We start from the raw sequence: 27,676 nt of genomic DNA, 5'->3' as shown, positions 1-27,676 counted from the left end.
GCTGTAATGCAGCTGGGAAGTGAGATGAGGTTGAAAAGGTGGGAAATTTTCAGTGAAAAATATACAGATTTCAGATAATGTAAAATATACATAAGAATATTCTATTGGTCTGAAATTTTCTCATAGATATGACCCACTTTTTGGTTCACCATTTCTGGGATCCATTCCACAAACATTGCCCACTAGGTGCCTGCCACGCAATGTGCTCTAAATATGCAAAGATGAATAAAATAGTCCATGCCTCTGAGAAGACTATAACCTAGAAGAACTCAGACTTACACTGGACTTCCTATAGCACATATCTGTTACCTCGTTTCATCTCCCCCAGATACGAGGCAGAGACTGTTATATTCTGCTTTTCTAAACTGAAGAGGATCACGGCGAGGCATTAACCGACACATCCAGTTTCAACTGAGTCAGTAGCAGATCAGTATTCTAACCCAGTAGTTCCCAACTGTGGTGTCACCACCCACTGTTACTGCAATCAGTTGTAAGATGGGTTGAATGAAATTAGTTACTAGTAACAAAGTACTAGAGTTCTACCTCTCTATCTATACAAATTAAAGCAACTAATCTAGAGACAAAGACGTGTTTGAAGGCAAGCATGGAAGGATGATCACCCCAGTGTGTATTAACCTGAATGTCCAGTGAGGAATAGGTAAATCACTGTAATGTAACACTAAGGAGGCCATGCAGCTACTTTTTTAAAAAGTGGAGCAAGGTATCCAAGTAACTATATGGAAAGATCTGTAAGACATTACTAAATAAACAAAGGTGCAAAACTCATGTATAACAGGTTTGTATGGGTGTTTTAAGATACCAAAAAGAGATAAATTTTAAACAGATATTTTTATATGAATATATAGGAAAGGTTCTGAAAGGATATCACTATTTTGAAGAGGGGGCTGGGTAAAAGGACCCATGATGGAAGATGGTCCAAGGAGTTTAGTCATCTTTGTTGTTTTCACTTTTTATAAGAATATATATGCGTGTATTACTTGTATAATTAGTCATAAACAATTGAGATAATTAGAGCAGAATATTTTCCGTATAAAATTATTTCCTATATATTTCCACATAACACTACTTGTATTCTGATACATGGGTAGGAGGGTAACAGTACAATGGAATGAGTTATTTGAGAGTACCTGTACTTAGCCAACTATATGTACTTTCAAATACTTAAAGGACTATGTTACCTATGTTGAAATTGTTACTGATATAGTTAACAGCTGCAACAATCATCAATTTTCAAGATGCTTGACAGATGAGACCTACAGTTATGTTTTAACTTAATTTATCCAAGACTATCTCTATGCTTAGTCTCCTACCTTATAATCAATCCACTGTTTAAAACAAACAAACAAAACAGTTCTCTCTCTTTTTTTACCCAATGGCTAATTCAATGTGAACTAATAAGCAGCCCTCAAACTGAGTAAGTAGTATTCATCCACCAATGAGAAGGTTTAAATGTTTAAAAGAAAGAGGTAAGAAATAGTAGAAAAAGCAGTTTATTGTTACTATCTTAAGAATCTCCCAATAAACGCAACACTTATCGGAATTTACCACACATAAATGTGGACAAGAATAATTTTCTGAGCTTATACTATAATCACTAGTCCTGTGCTAAATGATTAACATGTATTATTTCAGTTACTTCTCACAACATTCTCGTAGTAAGGATTAAATGAGAAATTGCATGTAAAACTTTTCATACATACTGCCTGAGATATAAAACTAAATGTTGTCCTTTATTAGGTGTTACTACTGCCTAATCTTCAACCTTACCAAGCAACCCTTGCTCTGCCACATTCAGCTTTTCAAAAGACTCAATGATTTAAGTGCACCAGGGCTAAGAAGTCTTCAACAGATTCCATTTTCTACTGAATTAAATCAAACTCCTTCACTTGACACTTGAAAGCATGTATGGCATAGCCCACCTCCCATCATACCATCCTGTACCCTACTACTCCCTAGGCACACTGGACTGCTCACAATTTCTAGAACATATTACTTACTTTCATTTCTGTAACTTAGAAGTATTCTTTCCATTCTCTCTAAAGAATTCTATCTATCCTTCAAGGCTCAGGAGAAACATTACCTTTCCTACAAAATTGATTCTCTGGTACTTCTTTTTTTTTTTTTTTTTAAATATATCTTTATTGATTTCAGAGAGAGGAAAGGAGGGGGAGAGAAAAAGATAGAAATATCAATGATGAGAGAGTCATTGATCGGCTGCCTCCTGCTTGCCCCCCCCTCCCCCTGACTGAGGATCAAGCCTGCAACCCAGGCATGTGCCTGACTGGGAATAGAACCCCGATCGCCTGAATCCTAGGTTGACGCTCATGCCCGGCTAGGCTCTCTGGTACTATCAAGTACATTGTTTGTACCTCTATTATGATACTTAAAAAAAAAAAAATTACTTGTCTGTAAGCTCACTGAAAGTATAAGGTTTATACATTTTGACATCCTTACTGTGTCTAGCACCGTGCTTAAAACACAATTTGCATTCAATAATATAGATTCTTTACCATTACTAATAGCCCCAGTGACAACTAATAAGAATGAAATTCAGATACAATTTTCTCTTCAATTTCTCCTTTAATTCACTTAACAGTGGTAATGCTCCTATAATTCTAGTAGTAGCTCCCTTTCCAGTCCTAATTCAACACTCAGATTAAATTTTTTCAATACCAAACAAATAATCTGGCACATAATCAGTGACCTAATGCTGACTAGATTGGCTAAAATTAAATTCATTATGCATTAACAATGGAGGGAGGGATATAAAGAAAGCACAAGCTAGAATATTAGAATCATCTCTTAAAATTGCAAATGGAATATAAAATTCCTCTGTTCAATATTGGGTAATCTCTAACCTATCTGAATTGAACTTTCAAATCAAAAGATATGTATGGTTATATTGTATAAGTAAATACAATAACCTTTTATGGATTAATCCTGTTCTAAATCTGAACAAACTGGTAAAAGCAATAAATGTCCTTAAAAGCTAACTGACCTCAACCCTCAAACTACTCATAAGTTTTCTCTTGGTCAAAATCTAAGGCAGCAGGAAACCTCAGTTTTTAATTTTGTTGTTATAATTCCAACTACTTGTAACTTTCTAGTCTGGTTTCTTTTGAGCAATCAAGTAAAAATATAGCAAATATTAGTTATATACTTACATTTAAAGTAAATTCATCAGGTAACAGTTCTATATAATACATTATTTGGTTGTATCCAGAAATCTTACTTAGGACTTCCAATTACTGAGGAATATATTTACTCTTTATGGGAAGGCATCTATATAGTACAGAATGGTTGAGGAACTCAGGATGGAGAACTAGTTTCATTTACTGAATTCCCTATATTACTTGTACTATATGTGAACCTCTTAAAGGGAGAAAGTTCTATAGTTCTAAAGTTCTAAAGTTAATGTTTACTTTTTAATGAAGACCAGATTACTTTTTGTACATTTACAGGGTTTAACTCAATAGCATTTCAAATTTATTTTTCTTAAACTGTTTCTGGATTAGTTTGCTACTACTAGCAAACAGTTAAATTAGAAATATTCAGGCAAAAGGTATGTTAAGGTGAATACTAGCTGCAAGTTACCTAGATGTTAGGGATGCTACTATATTTCAAAGCATGATGACCACAAATTTTGAAAGTAAATTTTTGGTTATTAAATAGATTTCATTGTAAGGCAGTTACATAGGCTAAGCTTGACTGGTGCCATTGACTTTAGCATACCTGGAAATAGAAAAATTCAAATTGTAGCTGTTCTTGGTTGGCCCATTGCCATTTTTGCAGCTTACAAATTTTTAATTAAGTAACTGCAGTGAGCTCATCTCTACTGGATACTTCTTTTCCAGGGCAGGTCCAGGAACGGGGTCTGGAGCCTTGAAAGCAGAAGAGAAACTAGAGTAAACTAGAGGCAGGCAGAACAAGAAAAGTGACCAGATAACATTATGAGATCTAACAGCAGTGAGGTTGTCCCCAACGTCTCTCACATAAAATAGTCCAAAGTAGAAAGAGGGTCTCTTAAATTACAATTTACCAGAAGATGCTATTTACATTGTTAAGTCATTATTTTAATATACCCAACTCTATTCTGGACTGCGGATTCTAGAAACTGCAACAGTAGCTTTTAAGAAACCTCTACTGGCTTTTAGCAATAGACTGTCCAACATCAGACCACAGAGTATAACAAAAGAGAAAAACAATAAACGCATTTTCAATGGTAAAACTTTCCAAAGTCCTCATTTTCAGGTCATTTTGCTTTTCTATTTCGCAATCTTATTTACAATTGTATTCTAACTGTTCACCTAATTTCCTAAAATCAATTCTCAGAGGTTTCTTTAAAAAATGCTTTAGATACATCCAAGCAATGAATTCAATTTCAAGTTCCAATTTTAAAAAATACTTGGTAATTCTTAAAGAGGGAGGCAAAGAACAGCTCATAAGATGTGGTTCTTAACCACACTGGAAATTCTTTTTTCCATTACTAAAATAGATTCAATGATTTTAAAAAAAAATTTGTTAGGTCCATATTAAAAAACAACCACCTTACAACTACAAAGGTTACAGAAATGGTAGGATATGAAAAGGGGTAGACTGTTGTACTAATTAGATCACTAAGGCCTGGAAACAATGTCCTTATGCTTGGCAGGCTAGCACCCTAAGGAGTTTCTCCAAGAAACTAATCCCACAGCAGTCAAAATAAATTGAATTCTCTGCTGCTGCCAAATGATGGCTGATTGTGAGAATTGTAATAGGACCAAAAAAAAAAAATAGCGAAGGCAAAGATTCAAATAATTTTCTGCATTGTTAGTAACTAGCAACACAACAAAGTAAAATAGAATAAAAGTAGTTTTTAAGAAAAATGCAAAATTTCCATCCATGGTGATGGTATATTATTGGTAAAATAAAAATCTGGAAGAGATAGAGCTAGGTTCAAATCTGGTTTCATTATGGCCTTGGACTAAAACTTTCTGTAGAAGTTTCCTTTCTATTAAATGGGACACCACTGTCCACCTCACTGGATTGTCACGAGAATTAAGAGTATATAAAGCACCTAAAAATCTCTCATAGAGTAGATATTCAATACATTTTCTGCATTACTAAAGAATAAAATACATTTCTTTTGTTTTAAACATGGGTATACTTAAGTTTTCATTTTTATAAATCTAAAGCAACAGCTGTGTAACAAGCTTTAGTTTTAAATAACTCATCTGCACCACATCCTAAGAGATATAACCAATTTTTCAACATTGCAGAACAACTAACTACAAGGTAAGAGAGCTCAATTCTGAGAGCTAATGATGAATAAAAATATAGTAATTTACATTTAGGATATAAAGAGAATTAGTGGCAAACAGAAAGACATGTAATTTTTCTCCAAGTAAAGTAGAAAATACTTCTGTCAACACACCTCATTAAGGTTACAGATCTGGAACACAGTGCTTTTTAAAAAACAAAAGAATCAATACATGATATAACTTAGGTCTTTAAGTCAGGAAATGCTTTAAGGGCAAAGAAAAGTCTTACTTTTGTGCAATAATTTTCCTCTTACTGATAGAACAGTGAGTTCCACACAAAATTATTATTTACCAAATATGGCTCAAAGATCAGATTACACCTTCCCTGGCATTACCAAGCAATAGAGCAAGTATCACAGCCACAGGAATTAAAAAAAAAATTCCTTAAAGTCATTCTAAATGTATTTACTGCTGCAACTTTATTTCAAAGTAGTTTTTAAAAGTTAACATGAAAAGTGTCTTATTCAAAATGGGCTGGAATTTACTTAGAGATAAGTTTAAGTCTGTGCATTCTCCTGAAGGCCAAAAAAAAAAGTATTTTAAGAATGAGGATTCCCATTCATTAGCCCATATGGATAGGCCTTCAGTTTAAAGGACATAAAATCAACAGCAACAACAACAAAAAGAAACACACACAAAGAACTCCACTTTAGATTATAACTAGTTACATACTGAAATCTCATTACTCACAGCAATATTTCAGTTGATTTTTTTTGGCTTTTCCACACATACAATGTCACCAATATATAACGAATTTGCCTCTTTCTTTTCTAATTACACCTATTTTGTTTTTTTTTTGTCTAATTACATTGGGCAGCATTCCCAAGACAATGTTATGTAATAGTAACGAAGGCCACACCTTTTTTTTATTCATGGCTTTTTAAAAGGAATTTTGTACTTCACTAAATAATAAAATAGGAATTCTAGTATTTTACCATAGAAAATGCTGACTTCTCATTTGAGATATATAAAATCTTATATATCTTTATATAACTTATTAACTTATTCTTTATTAACTTATTCTCGTTTCACTAAGGATTCTTATCAGAAATAAATGTTGACCCCCCTCTTTTTTGGCATCCCTTAGTCATACCCCCCTCACCTACTAATATGAATTAACTTGATTTATCCTTATATTCCTAGGGTGAATCCAATTACAGTATTATTCTGTTAATGTACTGCTAGATTCCATTTGATAGTTTTATTAAGCATTTTTTTTGCAACAACTTTTGTGAGACTGGTGTGTAGTTTTGGGGCTCATATTTTATCATGATACGTGCTATCTTTGTAAAAAGAACTGGGAAGTTTACCTTTTTCCCCTCCCTGTTCTAAAACAGTTATCTGGTGCTTGATGTTTTAAGGAATTCAATAGTAAAATCTCCTGGGTCTGGTGCTTTTTTCAGGGAATAGTCTCTTACAACTAGTAAGACTAGCATTTTTCATTTATGGTTCCAGATCCTATCCCTTTCGTTCATATTTCCTTGATGAAACCAACCCCCTTTCTTTCCAATCTCTCCCTTAAACCTATGAACGTTTAAGTCTTCGCCATCTTAAACATAAGTCCATGTACACACTCATATCACAAAATTTGTCTTTACCAGTTATGTCCTGTTTAGCATTTATTCACAACGCTATTTATTAAAATTGCTACTTTTTTCAAGGCACTGAAGAAATGGAGAATAAGCTGCAGTTCCTGCCCTCTACCTACTTCTAATCCAGTAAGAAACACAAATATGCAGACAAAAATCTGCAATAGCAATGCAAGGAAAGAATATGCTATGCCAGTCCACATATCTCTTACCACTCATGCCTAGCCAAACTTATCTACTGAATACTTACACTATGGCCTCAATTTTGTTTTAATCTGCCTTCAAGTTTCCTCCCTTAATACTAGTTTTATTCAAATCACCAAATCCAACCTCTTAAAAAGTTATTACAAAAAGGTGGATGAGGATCCTCAATTTCATAAATATTTTTAAGTTTTATTGGGCACTTCTAATTCACCGTATCATCTGATCCTTATGAAAACCACTGAGAAAGGCTAGGTAGTTATTACTCTCACTTTGCCAGGTTGAGAAAATTAGGTAATTTACTGATGATCAAAAGTCCAATAAGCAGCAGAGTTAGGGCTAGAAATACATTCGTGGCTTTCTAACTCCAGGTCCAGAGTTCCTTCTTCTATATTGTATTAACTCAATTACTAACTTTGAATGATTAATGATCATTCTCTTCTTGGAAACTTTTTGGTCAACACTGTATGTTCTTCTACTTTCCTAGGATCCTTATTTCTATGTTCTTAATGTTTATCAAAAGTACATAGGTGCAAAGTTACGACATTCACTCTCTACATTCTTCCTGTGGCATCTCATCTACACTTAAGAGCATAATCTAATGAGAATCTCCTTTGAATTATAGTTTAAGTTTTCTTTCTGTTCTACTTCATGAAACTTAAACATTCAGAATCGAAGAATCTGATACTGACAGGAGCCTTACAGATTATCTAGCCCAACATTCTTATTTAATAGAAGAAAAAGTTCAAATCATACAAATTGGCAGCAGAATTTGAATAAAGGTTTAAAACAAAATTTGCCTTTTAAAACTTATGAATCACAAAATAAATGCATACATTTATGCACAATAAATATAAAGTAATTACACCACTTTTAAGTGTAATTACTGGACCTTATTTCATTTTTGTTAAAGAAAGATTTTATATGACAGTACCAGTAGATTTTTTAAACAGTCACAGAATGGCAATACAGTTAAAACCTATTCAATTCTATAGATTCATGCATTAATCATCTGTATTTTGGATTTTTAAAGTGAACTGGGAATAAAAAAATCACACTACTACCTCTGCTCTCGGTTGGTATCATGCTCCAGTCTACAAGGCAGAAACAGATACCACTAGACTGCTTGCTGTAAAGCACTTAGATCAGTGCCTGGCACCTAGTAAGCATTCAAAACGTGTCAGCTATCACTGCTGCTGCAACAATTATTCCTTTTGAATATATTTATATCATTATAAACATAATAATTCAACCATACAGAAAAGAATACTGTTAGGGGACAAGTACCCCACTCCACTCCTTCAGTCTATTTTCCAGGTGAGCAGGGCCCCAATTCTTGGTTATCTAGGAACACCTTTCCAACCACTCCCAACCTACAAGTCTGAAGGCTCTCGAAATTCAGAGCTTATTTTAAAAGGAAATTTTATACTCCAATACATCTAAACTTTTAAGTTCATTTGCCCACATTATGGAATACATGGAAAATAAAAGGGAATCTCAAGTGAAGCAAGTTTAACCTTAACCTCTTTTCTAAACTAGCTTACCTCCTCAACTTCTCATTTTTGTCAGAAGCAGCAATTCTCTTTTTAGCCTGAAAACTGAAATTACCTAAGCTTTTCTCTTGCCTTTAACTTTCTCAACTCCTTTAAATCTCATCCATTTAATAATTATCACTCCTTAAAACACAATTCCTAAGACTCTCTCCACTGGATGCTACAATCAATGTAGTCTACAATCACTTCCATACCACAGTACTAAAATCTAAAAAGTACCAGAAAGATTTTTTCATGAAACTTCATGTCAGAACTCATCTGGTAGTGGCAAAATTTTGCTTTGAACTGATATGAGACTATTTATAGGCTATATTTGGCCTACTTACTGTGAATATCTCCATGTTTCACTACAGAATTATTGTTTAATTAGTAAGTGATGCCTCAGACATTGCTGAGGGTGTTATGTAATAAATATGTAATATATACACCATGTTAGCTTTCTAAAACTCAAAAATTATGAATTCTCAAACACAGCTGGCCTCTGGGTTTTAAGGATTGTAACCCTGTGCAACATTATTCCAAGAATCCCAATTTAGGCACCTACTCCTTTCTTTCTGATGCTTTCCCTTACCACTCCATGCATTTCAACCCCACTATTGACCACCAAGTCCTTTAAGTCCTTTCCAAACACTTCTTAGACTAGTCAATTGTACTCCACCCCTACTGCTATCACACTGTCCCAATCAAGCAACATCTAAATGACCAGACCCACAGCTTGCCTCCCTGCCACCAAGGTCTTCCCACTTGACCTATTTATTCCAGTACAGTATGGCAGATTAAGAAATGCTCCTACATAACTGTTTTAAATATTTTACTCCTTTGAACAAGAAATTAATAAACTGGAAGAGATACACATTAAGAGGGTAACAAAAGTGGCTGTGGGATTATAGATTTTTTTTTTTAACCTCTGAAACCTTAGTTTTACAGTTGTGAGCTAAAAAAAAGTCTCCCCTCTTTTTAAAAATTTAATAAAATTTTTAAAATTTCTAAATTAACTTATATTTAGTCTGTAATTAAAACAAAAAATTTACTAGGCTTCTCCATTAAAACTTGATGTGGTTTTCAAGGCCTTCTCCGATTTGGTTCCACTAGATCTGATGTCATGACCCCTTAGGTAGTCTGGAGAAAGCCACAGATTTCCACTCAGAATGGTTTTAAATGCATAATATACAGTACATAGGATTACAAAGAAAATTTTAGTGAAACAGCTAATTTTTAAAAATATGGTTTTAAATGCATAAAACATGTAATTACGAAGAAAGCCAATTATATAGAAAGTTACCAAGTATTTTCTTTTTTTAGGGATTTTATTTACTTACTTGAGAGAGAGAGAGGGAGAGGAACACATCGATTTGTTGTGCCACTCGTTCATGCATTTATTGGTTGATTCTTGTATGTGCCCTGACTGGGGATCAAACCTGCACAACCCGGGCACATTGGGACAACGCTCCAACAGAGCAACCTGGTCAGGGCCCAAGTGTTTTTAAAATCCATATTTGTGATATATTAATATATATGCTTCTTTATTAACACTCAACACATTAAGCTCCAGCAGGGGTCTAACCACTGCCGTAATTGTGAATAGTAATAAATTATATTTACAGATACCCACAACTGTAAATTAATATGAAAGTATCAGTGCTTTTACTATTAGTAATAAAGTCACAGGCATTATTACTGTAGTTTATTGCTTAAAATCATAATAGAAAGAATGCTAAATTTCAGTTGAGGTATGTTAGTGAAAATATAAAGATGTGAATTTTTTCCCCTCATCTAATTGCATGGATTCCTCTAAATTCTGTCCTCAAACCCCTGCAAGGGTTATGGAGACTAGAGTAAAACTCTGTTAAATCCACCTACTTTTATTTCCCACTATCCTCTTTACCCATAAGAATCCAGTCAGGCTTGTCTGAACTTGTTCAATTTCGCTTTTTGTCCCGACTGTGCTTTCGTCCTTGCTTAGAATGTCATTTCTCCACTTTGATGCTTATCAAAATGTTAACTACCTCTTCAAAACCATCTCGTTTCATTTCCTTGAATCTTTTTTTTTAATGCTTCAGCCCCTGAGCCTCCCTATTCCCAGAACTCCTACTGTACCAGAGTCAGAGCTTCATGACCTAACATTTACTTGTTCTCTTACGGTTCCACTTCTCTGGGTCTTCATCTTTCTAGGGTGTAAGATCCCTGGAGACATGAGCTATATGCTTGTATACAGACCACTGCCTACATATAATACAGGCATACAGAATGCATGCAATAAACTATTCTCAATAAATCAAGTATTAGAATACCATTTGGCAACTTTAAGTAGCAGAAAATACATCAAGGAAAAGCCAGAAATTCCACTAAGCAGTTAAAATAGACATGATAAATTAAACTTAATAGTTCACCTCAATCAGAACCTAGATACTCTCATTATATTAAAAACTCAGAAGCTGTCTGGCTGGCGTGGCTCAGTGGTTGAGCATCAACTTATGATCCAGGAAATCGAGGTTTGATTCCCAGTGAGGGACATGCCTGGGTTGCGGGCTCAATCCCCAGTCGGGGGTGTGCAGGAGGCAGCCAATCAATGACTCTCTCATCATTGATGTTTCTCTCTCCCTCTCCCTTCCTCTCTCTAAAATCAATAAAAATAAAAAAACAAAAAACAAACAAAAACCTCAGAAGCTTATTTATTAGGCAGTAATAAATTCGAATAAATCAAGAAAGGAGTATTAAAGTAAGCATAAAACAATGATTCATTCCAAAAATATTTGCTAAGCACCTACTACATGCCAGGCACTATTCCAGATTCCATGGATTCAGGGGTAAAAAAACAAACAAAAATTCCATTTCACATAGGAATTTTCTACTAGACCGTGGACTAGAACCTGGGGCTCCTGCCTCTCATTCTGAAGCTCTGAAACAAAAAGCCACTTCTATCTTTCAGATAAGGTTAAGTATGGTGCAGGGGGAATGCTCCCTATTTCAGAAGGCAATAAAGCACATAAACAATTATTAAAAAATAGGTTTGGAATAAAACCTAGTTTTCAAATTGGCCTGACCTGTGTGGCTCAGTTGGCTGTTGTCCTATGCACCAAAAAGTTGCCAGTTTGATTCCTGGTCAAGGGCACATGCCCAGGGTTTGGGGCTCGATCCTGAGGAGGGGGTGTGCAGGAGGCTGCAATGTTGAGCTCTCACATCAATGTTTCTCTTTCTCCCCCTCCCCTTTTCTCTCTCTAAAAATCAATAAACTTAAAAAAAATAACTATATTGTATATATACGTATAAGTCTTTCCATATAAAATCTATACAGAAGGAGATTTTAGCCCTAGCCAGCTTGGCTTAGTGGTTAGAGCATCAGCCCACGGTCCTCAGTTCAATTCTGATCAAGGGCAGGTACCTTGGTTGCAGGCTCAATCCCCGGTCAGGGCACCTTGGAGAGGAAACCAATCGATCTCACATCGATGTTTCTCTCTCTCCCTTCCACTCTCTCTGAAAAGCAATAGAAAAAAATATCCTCAGGTGAGGATTAAAAAACAAACAAACAAAAAGAAATAGATTTTAGGATGTTTCAATTACTTTACCTAATGATACTAGATGAATGATGTATTCCTTACTCATTAATTGATTAATATTTTAATAACACTTGATAAAGTCTTGTTTTCCTTCACAAAGTTCTGCCAAGTTATTTCAAATTTATTTCAAATAAAAACATAAAACTATACCAATATCCCAGCGTGGCACGCAGGGTGGTAGTAGTAATGGTGGTAAATTCTAAGTAATCTTTTTCACTGGAGGAAAGGATATGAAAGAGTATAATGCGAATGTGGGTAGGAACAAGAAATTGCTCACCACACATTTCAATTTTTACTTTTGATTAGGAGGATCAAAAATAAATTACTTTGGCTAAAGGGGAGTGAGTGAACGGCACGGTGGTAGTGGTGGTGGTGGTGGGGGGACTGGAACAAGTAAATTAACAGCCTTAAAATGCCATGCTAGCAATCTAAAGCCATCTTGTCTGAAACTCAACTCATTTCCTCCCACCCAGCAATGTACCTCTATGTTAATTATTAATAACTGAGCATGATTCTGAAGCTAGAAATCTTAGGGTCTTCAATTCTTCTTTTCCTGGTCATACACAATCAACAGCAAAGTTCCAACAATTACTCCCAAATACTTCTTGCATTCATCCCCTTCTTCTAGTCCCATAACATACTTATTTAGGTATCTGTTACCTGGATAATCACAGTAACACAAAAATCTCTTATCTGATGATTTATTCCACTTCTATGCCTTTCTAAGCTATATTTCACAGGGGTAACAAACTCTATAGCTTCTAAAACTATAGCTGGATATTTTCCCCCAAGAGAGATAAGAGATATTATAGAATTGTACTGTACTGAATTTCAGTAGAAGGTGGTGATATGTTGGCCTTGGGAATAATGGAAAATAGACTAGGCAGGAAGAAAGGAGACTTGAAGATCAAGAACTTACTAAAAAGGAGTCATAGTAGTAAGGCAAGAAAAGGAGATAAAAGGCACACAGATGGGAAAATAAAAAATAAAACTGTCTCTATTCATCCACACATTAGAAAACTCACAGAATCTACAACAAAACTCCTAGAATAGTTTAGCTTAGCAAAGTCTCAGGATACAGGGTCAACTCACAGAAATCAATCATATTGCTAAAAACTGGCAATGAATAACTAAATACCAGAATTCAAAATACAGTAGCACTTACAATTGCTCCAAAAAATGTATCTAGGTATACATCTTTAAAAAAACCCAACATGTTAAGGGTTTGTGTTGAAAATTACAAAATGCTGATGAAAGAAATCAAAGACCTCCTATATATAAGGAGAGATATAAAAGACAACAAAATAAAAATGTCAATTTTCCAATTGAGCTATTTTTTTTTTTAAACATGTCTTTATTGATTTCAGAGAGGAAGTGAGAGGGGGAGAGAGACAGAAACATCAATGATGAGAGAGTCATTGACTGGCTGCCTCCTGCACACCCCCCCCTACTGGGGATTAGAGAGAGCACAAAGGAGACAGGCAGACAGAAACATAGGTGTGAGAGTGAAACGTCTATCAGCTACCTCCTGCATGCTGCATGCTGGGAATGGAGCCCACAACCTGGGCATGCCCTGACAACCTTCCAGTACACAGGACAACACTCAACCAACTGAGCCACACTGGCCAGGGCATGGGGAAGAATAATTTTTCAACAAATGGTGTTGAAACAACTGGACATCCATAGGCAAAAAATAAACTTCAATCTAAACTTCACACTTTTACATATAAAAATTAAGTCAAAATGGATTTAGATTTATAAATGCAAGATATAAAGCTTTTAGAAGAAAACAGGAGAAAATCTTTGGGACCTAAGGATAAGCAAAGAGTTCACATACTTGGCAATAAAGGCACAATCCATAAAAGAAGAAATGGATAAATTAGACTTCATCAAAATTAACTTTTTTGTCTGCTCTGCAAAAGACCCTGTTTAAGAAAAGATAAGCTGCAGACCATGAGAAAATATTTACAAATCATCTACTCAAAGAAGGACTTGTATCCAAAATATGTAAAGAACTCACTAAACTCAACAAGAAGAAATAAACAATCCCATTAGAAAATGAGCAAAAGACTTAAACAGATACTTCACCACAAAGGATATATAGACAGCAAAGCACATGAAAATATGTTCAACATCATTAGCCATTAGGGAAATGAAAATTAATGCTACAATGAGATGTCACTACACATCTATCAGAATCATTGAAATAAAAAATACTGATAATACCAAATGCTGGCAAAGATGCAGAGAAACTGAATCTTACATATATTGCTGGTGGGAATGTAAAATGGTGCAGCCACTGTGGAAAAGTGGCAGCTTCTTATAAAGTTAAACATACACTTATCACACAACCCAACAATTGCACTCCTGGGGATTTATTGTGGAGAGATAAAAATGTATTTTTACATAAAAACCTGTACAAAACTGTTCAAAGCAGCTTCACTTTTATCACCCCAAACTGGAAACCCAAAAGTCCTTCAGTCAGTCAATGGTTACACAAACTGCAGTACAGCCATACAATGGTATACTTCTTAGCATTAAAATGGAGGAACTATTGATACAAGCAACAAATTGGAAAGATTTCAAGGACATAATGCTGAGTGAAAAAGCCAAAGATAACAAAATGTATAATTCTATTTATATAACACTCTCCAAATACCAAAATTACAGTGATAGAGAACAGATCAGTAGTTGCCAGGGGTTAAGGTTGAGGGAAAGGCATGACTACATACAGATGGTCCCTCGCTTACCACAGGTCAACTTAACAATGGTGCAAAAGTGATACACATTCAATAGAAACTGTACTTAAAGTTTTGATCTTTTCTTGGGCTAGTGATTTTCCACACTCTTTCATGTGATGCTGTTCAGTGGCAGCGAGCTGCAGCTCCCAATCACGAGGGTAAGCAACCAATGTTCTACAGTGTACTGTGTTGCTAGCATTTTGTACATTGTTGTTTTGTGTTTTCACATCCCATCATGTCTACAAAACACCCATCTTTGACTCTTGCTTCTAGTAAGAGGAAGGCTAATGTAAGTGGTCTGAGCACATTTAAGATAGGATAGGCTAAGCTTTGATGTTGATAGCTTAGGTATACCAAATGCATTTTTGACTTAATGATATTTTCAACTTATGATGCGTTTATTGGTACATAACCCCATTGTACCCCAAGTCGAGGAACATCTATAAAGGAGTAACACAAAGAAATTTCTTTGTGGTGATGAACAGTTCTAGTTCTATATCCTGACTGTGATGGTTACATAAATCTATACAGATGATAAATGATACAGAACTATACATATACAATGACGAAAAATTAAATCATGTTATTAAGTGAGGGGGAAAAAGGCAAATAGATAATGTCTTAAAACTCTTCAGTGGCTTCCAATCTCATCCTGAATAAAATCTGAAGTCCTTACTACAATCTAAAGATGCTACATGAAAAGCACATACCCAGATCTCATCTACCCTTCTCCCTCTGTCTCAGCTCAACTATACTGGCCTTCTTGCTCTTGGAACATTGTAAGCATGCTCCCACCTAAAGGCCTCTGCATTTGTTATTGCCTCCATTTGGAAAGCTTTCCCTTGATCACTTCATTCAAGTACCTGCTCAAACGTCATCTAATCAGAGAAGTTTTCGCTGTCTCCCCCCATATAAAGTGATGTCTTCTTCCTCTTTCTCCATAGAAACCTTAAAATCAGCAAACAGAACTCATATCTTCCTCACCTGTTCATGCTCCCTGGTACGTTCTTGTATTGGTGAATGGCAGTACTCAAGCCAGGGAATGTGCAATCCTTACCTTGGTTTACTTCACACTTAGTATATCTTCTCAAATTCATCACTTACTCTTCTTAATTACAGCCCTAATTCAGCTCCTTATCAACTCTCAAATATCTGCCTCTTTCCCAAGCCTGGCTCTTTTCTAAAGTATTCTCTACAATGCAGCCAAATCTTTCTAGAATGTGAATTTAAGCACTGCCTTCCATCGTTTATAGGATGAAGTCAAATCTACTTTACAAAGGAAGTATCTTCATACTCTGTCTTCTAATTTTCCACCTCACTTCCTATTAAGCCAGCACTGGTGCCTAACGCACTGTGGAACTACAGAGTTACTGAATATGTGTGGACTTTCCTACCTCTTCCATCGTTTGTGCATGTTCTCTGAAATGGCCTCTCTTCTCCCAACTTGAACTTCTCTAATCTATTTGACACACATTCAGATTGTCACCTTTCCTACAAAGATTTCCTTCTCACATCCATTGAGCCAGACCCTCCCTCCTATAGATTCCTAATGGTTCTGTTTAACCCTGTCACTGCTTTTGTTCCAGAATAGGTACTAGTTTGTACGTCTCCTCACGGCAAGAACCGTACTCATCTCTTCATCCTTGTCACCTAGCAAAGTAACTGGAACACAGTAGGAACTTAAAACTACTGGATAAGTGAATTAGATCGATTAATAAAAAATGTACAGATGAGACATAGTGGAAGAATGAGTCAGGCCAAGATTTCTTGGGTTGCCAGCTATTTTGCACAGGTGTGTCACAGAAGGCGTATGAAACAAACTCCATGGAGTTTCTTGCTATTTTGATCATGTGATATCCTATAAAAGTTGAAGTACTAATCCTGTGGCTTGGTTTGCTAAGATCACCAGTTCAATTTTCCCATGAACCAGTTGCCTTTCCCCCAAAGTACTTCTTGTTCCACTTGCAGAACTTCAGCAACTGCTCTGAACAGTCATCCTATAAATTCATGCCACTGCTCATGAGGGGAAAATCTCACGAAGACAATGAGGATGTCTCACAGAGGCCAACCAATCACCTCAGCTAGAAAAAGCTCAGAAAAAACCTGAAAGGAAAAGCAAGCTCAATCAATACACGTCAATATATTTTTACATGTAAAAAAAGCAGAATCATCTATGTGCAAATAGGAATTTTTTGAAACCCCCATTTCCGTGTGTTTATTTTTCCATTTCTTTAGAAAATCATCATAAAGTGGCAAACAGTACTTAGTCAAGTACAGTTTAGGTACATGCTAGTCGAAAGGAAAACAGCAAGTTACGCTCAATGCAAATATACAGTACCTGTATTTCCACCAACTTTTGACAATGATCCCTCAGATATCTCCTTGAGTAAGTACTTTCTTTTCAATTCTAACAACTACTTACCTGTGATGCCTACATTCATCTGTTTAAGTTCCTAAGAGTAAATGCCTATGTTTATCAGGTCACTAATTGCTTTTTAAAAATCAACCAAGCAACTATATCATAATTTGTGTTCAATGGATTAAAATGAAATACCTTCTGTTTTGAACTCCTTTTAAAATGTAAGTTTTCTTGCCTTTATTACTACGTTTTCTATAACTATTTTCTAGCAATGACTTAGCACCAATAAAAACCTATAATCAGGAAATGCTAATATATAAAAAAGGGAAAGAATTAAAGTCAGAATAGTCCATAGAACGTCAATAAGAATATTAATTTTTAAAAAAATATATCTTTATTGATTTCAGAGAGAGGAAAGGAGAGGAAGAGAGAGAGGCAGAAACATCAATGATGAGAGAGTCATTGATCAGCTGCCGCCCGCAACACGGGCATGTGCCCTGACTGGGAATTGAACCCTGATCTCCTGGACACTAGGTCGATGCTCAACCGCTGAGCCATGCCCAGCTGGGCTGAATATTAATTTTTAAAGACAGATTTCTTCAATTTAATTTTTTATGCAAATGATTATTGGTTTATTTGTTACATATAAGACAAACTGCTGCAAATGGCAAAAAAGCAAAATTAACTTGCTGATCTAATTATTACTGGCATTAAGTGACCCATCTGAAAAGATTTAAAAATGTTTCAAAATAATGATACTTGATGAAAACAAAAATGAAACTTTTGTGTATATACATATAAATAATCCTTCAAACTACATGTTGACTTTGCTAACAGCAAAACTACTCAGCAATAAAAACAAGATTAAAAAGACCAATATATATCTCACAATTTATTCTGCAACAATAATGTCATTTATCTGATGATGAATGGCTAGATCTTCATCACTATTTGTGCTTCCAGATAAAAGACTGCATAAAAACTTCACATGTGTAAGACTAAAGAATACTGATTACCTCTAGGATTAGATTTCACATGTTCTAAACATACTTATTAAAATGCAAGCATTTTTAAAAAAACTGTTTCAACAGTAACCACAGCAACTGGATTTACATTTCAGTAACAAGCTATTGGCATTACTATACTGACAGGAAGAGCTCTGAAGTTTGCTGAGTAATCAACAAACAAATGGTATTATTAACATGTTAAAATATTGTTTATACAAACAGCATTTAATACCAATTAGTAGAGCAAAATATTTTACAACAATCACACCAGTTTACTCAATGGATTAAGATTTTTAAAAATTTTAGAGAAAAAAACACACATCAAAGCAAAATCACAGTTAATCCAGTAACAAACATCAGGAAATTTAGCACTATATCCCTTTTGAATGGACATAGAAGAAAGTATTGTTGAAATAACAGAAAAAAATATTAGCAACTTAAAACATAGAAAGTACAAAGGTTATTTTATATAGATAAAGTGGCACAAGTTTTATTGTACATTTAACTTGTATTTGAAGTGTTTTCAAAATCTGATCCATGCCAATTTTTTAGTGCTTTTCATACAAAAAAGTTACATTATGGGGTGTAGACTACTTTCAAACGGAAAGTGTGGGCTTTTTCACAGGAATGAGGAAAAAAAAAAGAATTAACAATTTGCATACTTATTTTGTTGATTAAAAAAATAACAGTGATGTTTTATTTCATCCTTGGTCCAAAGAGTTCCAGCAAATTAAACAGTACAGAAATTATTTCCTTCTCATTCTATTTGTTGAGGAAAAATGAAATGAACAAGTACCCTGAAGGAAAAAAGACCTAACAAAGCAAAATTTAAAAAAATTACCTCCCATTATTTAAGCTACTGTCTAATGTAACTAGAACCAGAATTCACCTTGTTCTATCTGAAAGATTAATACTTCTAAAAATTAAACCTTACTAAATAGAAGGTGCTCAAAAATGAAGCTAATATAAGTTATAGAAAGGAAAGCTGCAGCACAGGGTATCATAGGATATATTTTACATTTTGACTAGTACTTATTGATCCCTACCTACTGGGTTCCAGATAGGTACTGTACTAGCTAACATAAGAAATACAGATAATGTAGTTAAAACTACCAGGCAGAGTAAGTGTTATTATACATATGTATTTTTCTAAAGAAAAGTCCTACACTCAAAGAGTTTGAGTGATTAACCTAGGAATAGAACTCATATTTGAACTTGGGGTTCATCTGATTTTAAAGCCCAGGTCTTTACTTACTACACCTCACTGACTCCCAATGGTAAAATTAAGATATTTAGTTAAAGGGCTAGAGGCCAACAAGCCGACAGAGACAAACTCAATAGTAGTATTTTCTTTAGTTGCTAAGAGAATTAAAACCAGGTATGCTTCCTTCTACTTTAGTTCATATCAGAATTAGTTTTTGTTGATTTCTCTGACCAAACAAAACTTGCCTGTGTGAGAACCATGTTTTGCAAGGTCAAGATGCTGATTTCAAGTGTTTGTTTATATTGGCAAGTACTTTCTCTTATTGATAGGAAATGGAAAATCTTTCCACTAAATTACTAATGGCTCTATACTGATGAAACAAGCAATATCCTTGGCCTGCCTGACTGGCAAATTGACAGGAAACAAAGTTGTGATGTGCTTGATTCTACTAATACTAAAAAGGTTAATATTAAGATATTAAAGGTCAAAAGAAATTTTCCTTAATATAAATGTTAGAGTAAAACTTTAAGCTAAAACTCAAAATAGCAGTATTATTTAATAATTCAGATGAAAGTACAGTTAATAAACCTGGGAATAAGGAGAATTTACTGAGTATTACTTTCACATACTTTTTTGTTGTTGCAATAATTCATTCTCCTGGAACCTGTCTTCCGCACCAAATAGGCAAGTTAAATGGACAGAATTACATCCCAGAAACTTTCAAGTCTTTGATGGTAGCACTAATTTCTGTAATATACCAAGGAATGTGGCATTGCTTTTGACTTACTGTTTTGCATTGGTTAGGGGTTGGAGGCTGGTTGCAGGGATCACACACTTTCTTTAGGACACACTTTCTTTAAAGGATTAGTTCTTTTGAATAATTTTACCAATAACGATCAGCATTCATATAGCTCCACCAAAACCTCTGTTAAATTCTACATCTTACTCTTGCTTCTCTTGTCTCTCTCTCCAGGACCTTTCTCATTTTATTTCTTGGCTTCTATGACTTATACTAGAACTGTTTTTATTTTTCTTAAGTGAAACAAGAATGCCATTTTCTTTAACAAGGCAATTAAGATACTACAAACTCTTAAAAGGCCCTCCTCTATGTTGTACCTATTTGTGGATAAATCAGACTTTCTGCAGCTACTCAAACTAATACTCAGCAGTAGTATCCTTTTCCAGTCAGAGGTTGTTACAATTCAAAACAAGCAAACAATCCACAAGAGTGCCAAAATATTCAATTGTATGCATTTCTATCTCATTTGTAAAATACTATTGCGTCATATCAAATTTGAATAGAAAACAATTTGTCCTATAAATGTTTGTGGGGATTTTCTTTAAAAAGTATTTTGTGTAAATGACTAAAGGTCTTAGAACTTAAGGGAAGTATTAAGTTTTAGGAAAGCTAAAATTATTATTCATTAGGCAGAGATAACTTGCCGCTGAACAAGAAAAGCTGACTGGTGCTAAGATTTAAATATCTAAAAAATGGTTACTGTTAAAGTAGAGTGGGATGGGATGTTTTCCCTTTTCTGTGACAACACCGATATTCTCCACATCACAGGAATATAAGTGACTGAGCCACTGAATTCATAAAGCTAGTATAAACCTACAGTTTCATTGAAACTGCCTTGAAGATATAGAGTTGTCTTTTAGCAACTAAGCGCATGAACTATTTTTTTCAACTCTACTTTTTAAAACTGCTATTTACTTTAATTTGAACAACTCAAAGGAAATGGGTTAACAAATACTAATCTAGCTGCAAATAACTGATTTCTTCTTTTCAATTTCTAGGATACTTTTCCATTTTTTGGCTAGATTAAAAAATATGGCATTCAGAAGACTTTGCATGACATCTTAGTCTGTGCTTAAAATTAGAGATTCAAAGACATGTCTAGTGCAGCCACTTTTCAGACTCAGAAGGTGCTTACTACCAGAGTTGTGATACACAGAAAAACTATCAATAAGAACCATTCAACATTTAACACACAGTATTTCTTGAGCTCCTGACTACAGGCCGGGCACTGAAGATACTGTGAAGTTAGATGGAAAGGAAACCATTCTCATGGTATGTCCTTGAGAAACTCAATCTAGTAATCTCCTAGTTAAAAAATGAAAAACAACTGCAATTTGATTGACTATTACACTCTTTCCTCAAAAAGCTCATTCATATTTGCATTAGTTTATCTTTGTGAAAGTTTTTAATACTTTGTAAATTTTTTGAATTACCTCTCTTCACACAACAAAGGAGTAATAAATAATGAAAACAGCAAACATTTGTTGAATATTTACAATACGCCAAGCATTGTACTTCAAGTTTTACAAGTATTTCTATGAACTGGAATCTTACACGATATTTATATATACTTGTCAAAATGCTGAGACCCAGCTCATCAACCTATACGAGATGAATCGCAATGTTCCTTCACCAGAAAAATGACAGCAGGTTTATTCCTGATATCATGTTGACTAGATAACATGTACAGCTACTCCCCAGAAAGTACTAGTGACTAGTACTAGTGACTTTAGTAAGTTAAAGTTGCATTTTAATTAACTTTATACCATCAGACAACACTGCTTTAGTTGTTCAAATCAAATGTACATTAAACAATGTCCCACACAGTGCTATGAGAACTTTTTGGAAGGATCACCAACTTCAACTATTTTTATAGAACTCCAGACAGGCAGTAGACAAAAAGGTTGCAATTTACTGAGCCCCTTCTATATCAGATAATTTACATAAAAAGTATAATTTATCATCACAACAACCTTACAGATAACTCATTTTACAGAAAAAAAAACAAGCTTGGAGAAGTAAGATATTGTAATTGGCCCCAAATCACAAAACTAAAAAGATAGCTACCAGGATAGTAAATTCCAAATTTTCTAAAGAGCCACAAAGCAACTTTCTGAAGTACTAACAAACAGGAAATCACAATTAATTGAAACTGTAACTCGTAAGTACAAACACAATCGTGTTCCCAAGTCATAAGTATATTCTTAATTAAAGAAAAATTTTTGTATAGGATAGTTTTTGTTATTGAAAAGAAGGATAACACCCATTACACATTTTTTAAAAGAACCAATAGGCTATGTCCCTTCCCCAAACCCCCTTTCTGTTTTCTTTTTCTCCACTGTAACTTTTTTCTCCCAGACACACTACATTTTACTTATTTATGTCTTCCACTACTAAAATGTAAACTATATGGGGCCAGAAATTTTGTCTATAATATTCATTGTTGAATCTCCAGCATCTCGAAGTTCCCTGGCACATAGTAAGCGCTCAATAAATATTTGTGAAATAAATGAAAGCTCGGTGCCCAACAGGCACTCAGTGAATATTTGCTTCTTTTTCTTTCTTTTACTATGTAGGAAAGCACTAAAAAGGTTAACATGAAGATATTAAAGGTCAAAAGAAATTTACCACTCCCTTGATGCCAAATGTTGAACTGGAACAGATAATTAGAAATATAATAAAATTTCGTATTAAAGTTTTACATTAAGAATGATAGGCAAATCAAAAATACACGTTCAGCAAAACTTCACTTATCAAGCACTGTTAGGAGATAAGAGGGTGTACAGAAATAATTTCAAACGAATGCACTTTTAAGTGCCCAAACTTTAATCAATTTTCATAGGGCTCTTTTACTGATATGTATATATCACAATTTCACTTTGTGGCAATTCTGAATTGGATGTCCTGAAACATCAACTTGTTAGCAGTGCTTTTTAACGGTAGCTCATTCTTTTTCTGAGGATTAAGAAACTAGAAACTAAGCATATTCTGAAATATGAGTCAATAAAAATCCAAATGAAAAGTCTAAGTGAAATGCATAACTTTAATGTAGCTGGCTAGAAGTAGTAAGTACCACTTAGAAAGAAACAAAGAAACAGACAGCCATTCTTTTTTTTAAATCCTCAACAGAGGATATTTTTTCCCATTGCTTTTCAGAGAGAATGGAAGGAAGAGCTGAGAGAAACATGTATGTGAGAGAGACACATGGACTGGTTACCGCCCTCACGTGCCCTGACAGGGGCCGGGGAGGGAGCCTGCAACCAAGGCCTGTGCCCTTCCAGAACTGAACCCAAGACCCTTCAGTCCCAGGCTGATGCTGTAACCACTGAGCAAACCAACTAGGGGCAAGACAGCCATTCTTAATCTATCAAGATAATCAAATTTAGTGGCTAACTAAAGAGAATGTAAAAAGTAGTCAGTACTAGCAACCCTAAAAGTAAACTTACTCAGGCTTTTTAGCTTTCTGTTTAAGCAAGTGTCCTTGATTTTTTAGGATCAGAATCATAACATGAAGTGTTAAAAATACAGTATTTTGGAAATATGAGCCAGAGGTAAATAAATATGAACATACATATATTCAAATTTCATACAATTTTAGTGTCTCCAAATCCTTCCCATCTTAATACAGAGGGTTTAAAATAAGATGACATATATAGATTGTCCTAGTCTATCAAAAGATTAAGAGCAAATCTCCTTAGTACAGTTCAGCATGATCATTTTCCTAGGCTTGGCAGCCACCACTACCTACATCTCCAAATTCCTAGCTGCCTAGAACTGTTCATCTAATCCTCTACCAGTATCTTAACCCCCATCTTCTCCTTATTACTATTTTGCCTCAATTTTCACACTTGCCTTTTATTACCTCATTATCCTTCATTTTAGAGAGTCCCAATGTTTGATGGATCAAATAAAGATAATATAAGTGAAAAAAGGGAAAGGCACTACTACTGTTCTCCTTTGGGTCATGGGAGCCTAGCCAGGTAGATATAATAAAATTGAAGCCATTCTGAATTATATTTTTATTTATGGACTTTACATATTATAAAGATTATCAGGGACTTTTTCCCAAAACATCTATAACAAGGCAAAAATTTCCCTTTAAAGAATGTTGATGATCATTAAAAAATAAACTTTTAGTCTTGATCAGTTTATAGAACTAAAATACTGCTGTTTTAGAAAATTCAGACATTCCCTATAGACTTTTTTTGGCATGAAACTCATATGAGTTTCATGTAAATAGTCTACATTACACCTATTTTTCAAAATGCAGTATGTTCATAGATATGTGTATATGTTTCATCATAAACAGTATTTTAGGAAAAGAATTTTCCTTACAGGAAAAACTACAGAAGTAGAATAAACTTTTATTTCTATCAAGACACACGAGACCAATCATGTTAACACATTTACCCAAGTGTAATGTGTTACTAGTACTAAAGAAGCAGTACTCAATAATGACATAATTGGGGATCTGGGCAGTACCTACTTGCTTAACTCTGCAGAGTTTAAAACCCCCCTCATTTCATTAGGTGTAATAATTGGTGTGCAAGTTTTAAACAATATCTTTAGCTGAAGGCAAGCCGTTCTTTCCACTAGAGAGAGGACCAAATATAGGTACTATTTCAATTAAATGGGATTGACCCAAGTTAAAATTTATTTTTCAGGAAACCTGTAATATATGAGATTCTGACCATTCCCCACTTCTTAGTGAGTTACAAAAGCACAGGTTCTACTATGTGACAGTTCACTGACGAGGGTTGTGGCTGTCCTTTGAGAATACTTTTAAACTCAAGAAAAGTTATTCCATGCACCTAAGAGAAAGATGAAATAATGGAGTACATTCACTGGATGACTTACTTACCTAATTAACACATTCAACTTTCAGTTGATCCTTTAAAGATTTAAATCTTAAGCACCCACTATTAAAAACTGAGTAGATTTTAAGGGGGGAAAAACCCCAACAGAAGTTCTGAATCACTGGAATTTTTGTTCTATTTCCTGTTAACACACTGACAGTAACATCATTCAATATATTTGTCCCATACACGTTTTTTTTTTGTTTTTTTTTAACTATAGGATCCTTTTTAAACTAACTTGGTCCTAATTTAATCTGTAGCTCACTTATCTGACAGTTCCTCCCACTGTCTCTAATTTGTGCGCTCAGCCAAGGCTTACAGTAAGAAGAGCATGTCTTCCTTTTAGAGGGTGCGACGGTTTCAAAATCTAAAGTCTCGGCCAGCACTTAAAATCAATCACTTCAGTTACAAAAAGTTTAAAGGTATTAAAAAAAAAAAAAAAAAAGATGTCAGTACTCTCCTACTGTATGAAGAGTGTGGTAGGCAGTAGTGTAAAAACTGAAAGCAAAAATTCTATTCCATGCCCACCAAAATTCCCAGCCAAATCTGAAATTGCATAATGAACAACATGCTCTTTTGAGTGAACTAAAGCACAAACTAATGCCTTTCATAAAATATGAATCAACCTGACCCTAAAATTTGACTTGACAAACTTACCTAAAACGGACAAAATGGATGCAAAATTACACTGCCTCCCTGTTGCCTCGAATACAACCTTAGTGTTCAAGAACCTTCCAATGAATAAAGGCACTGAAGACAGCCTGGCACCAGGGACCTGCGTTTCGCGACTCGAGACCCCTGAGAAGCTGCAGACGCCCTCCGCTCGCCGGGAAGCCCCTCTTATCAGAAACATTTGAAGAATTTCTCCACCACAATTAAGCTGACTTGAAGAATGGAAACCTAACATCTCAAATATACTATATATGGAATGAAACATGGCCAAACACATAAATACAAACTCACACGGTCTCTGACACTTGGGTATACAACTCCGCCCGCGCAACACCGCAGCATCAGTAACCGAAAGATCCACCTGTCACCTGTACTGCCCAGACCCCCGCCGCCGCCCCGCCGCGAGCGCAGTCCCAGGGTCTGACGCTGATCGAACAGAAAACGAGAATTATCTTGTGCAATCGAGGGGGTCACGTTATCACCGCGGGGCTTGCTCCCCACTTCAAATTTGCAGAAAACCGACATTGGAAAGGGAACGACCTTCTCCCCCGCACCCCCCGCAGAACTCCCTCGGACTCCCCCAACAGCTCGCCCGTAGGTCATCTTTATCCGAACCACGGCTCCCCAATCGTTTTCCGTCCCTCGCCCCCATCTCACGCCGGCCCGAGGGGCGGGCCGGGGGCGCCGGTGCAGGCAGGGGCCCTCCCCGCCCCGGCACCCTCCCCCACCCGGGGCTCTCGCGGGCGACCGACTCCGATGAATCTCCCCCTCCCCCTCCACACATACAGCCCGGGGCCCAGGCCCGGCCCGATGCTCCCCACCCCCACCCGGTCTAGAGGACTTGGGGGGGGCTCCCTCGCTGCCTCACCACTGGGGGGAGGAAGGAGGCGGAGGGAGGAAGAGTGAGAGGAAGAAGCGGACGCCCCGCAGGGGCCTTGCGGATCCGCAGAGCCCCTTCCAGACGAAGGGGGTTGCGGGAGCTGAGGGGAGAGCCGAGACTGGGGATTCCGCCGAGGCCCGGCAGCGCTGTCCGCTTACCCTTCGCCGCCGCTTCCCCCTCCTCCTCCTCGGCCGCCGCCGCCGCCTCTCCCACTAGGGCAGCCGTCTCCACCGTCGCCGCTGCCGCCTCCACCACCACGGCCGCCGCCAGCGCCGCCGCCGCCTCCGATTCCACCCGGCAGGGGGGACACCTCAGCCGTCCCTCCCTCCCCGCTCAGCCCCTCCGATCGGCCGCCGCCGCCAACTCCCTCCGGCCGCCGCCGCCGCCGCCGCTCGTGGCTGAGGGGGAGGGGAGGGGGTCGGGCTGGGTCGCCCCGCCGGCGGCTGCTGCAGATCAAAAGCGGTGGCTGGGTGGCGTCGCCGCTCTCGGTCCCTCGGCTCGGGCTCGCTCGGCCTCCCTACCTCCCGCCGCCCCCACCCCCCTCGCGCTCGCTGCCCTCCCCCCACCCCCCCAGCTCTCGCTCGCTCTCGCCGCGGCTCTGCCAGCCCAGTGCAAATCAAAATACTGTGACACAATATGGCGGCGCGGCCGCCGGCAAACACCGCGAGATCTGCGGCCGCTGCTGAGGCGGCGGCTGTGACGAGGCCTCCCCTGGCCGGGCGGCGGGGGAGCGGCGGGCGGCGGGCGGCGGCGCGGGGATGCTCTTTCTCCGCCCCGTACCCCTCCCCCGGCGCTCGCCGACTCCACGCCCGTCCTGCGAGGGCTGGAGGGAGAAGGCTGCCCGGGGGCGCGAGTGGCGCGGGCCGCGGGGAGTGCGAGGCAGAAGCGCGGCGCTGGCGGCCCCAGGAGGGCCCGGGAGCCCCGCGCGCTCCTATGT

At 36.9% G+C, this 27,676-nt stretch overlaps 1 protein-coding gene across 2 annotated transcripts in view; it reads right to left on the bottom strand.

Moving 5' to 3' along the window:
* Window positions 1-26,942, bottom strand: part of TAB2 (TGF-beta activated kinase 1 (MAP3K7) binding protein 2) — a 67,220-nt gene extending 40,278 nt beyond the window's left edge. The window contains exons 1-2 of one of the 2 annotated variants that reach the window (XM_016223935.2): window positions 26,898-26,924; window positions 3,754-3,902 (exon numbers count right to left, since the gene is read on the bottom strand). The gene's annotated coding sequence lies outside the window, so the exon portion shown is untranslated. Of the gene's footprint in view, window positions 1-3,753; window positions 3,903-26,897 lie in introns of both variants that reach the window. The other variant, XM_087817679.1, reaches the window with a different exon arrangement.
* Window positions 26,943-27,676: the final 734 nt, after the last annotated feature.

This window comes from Miniopterus natalensis, chromosome 5, assembly GCF_054644295.1.
Source record: "Miniopterus natalensis isolate mMinNat1 chromosome 5, mMinNat1.hap1, whole genome shotgun sequence".
Classification (NCBI taxonomy): Eukaryota; Metazoa; Chordata; class Mammalia; order Chiroptera; family Miniopteridae; genus Miniopterus; species Miniopterus natalensis.
Note: the sequence above shows the minus strand (reverse complement) of the source record. Positions and strands in the feature narration are given on the sequence as shown.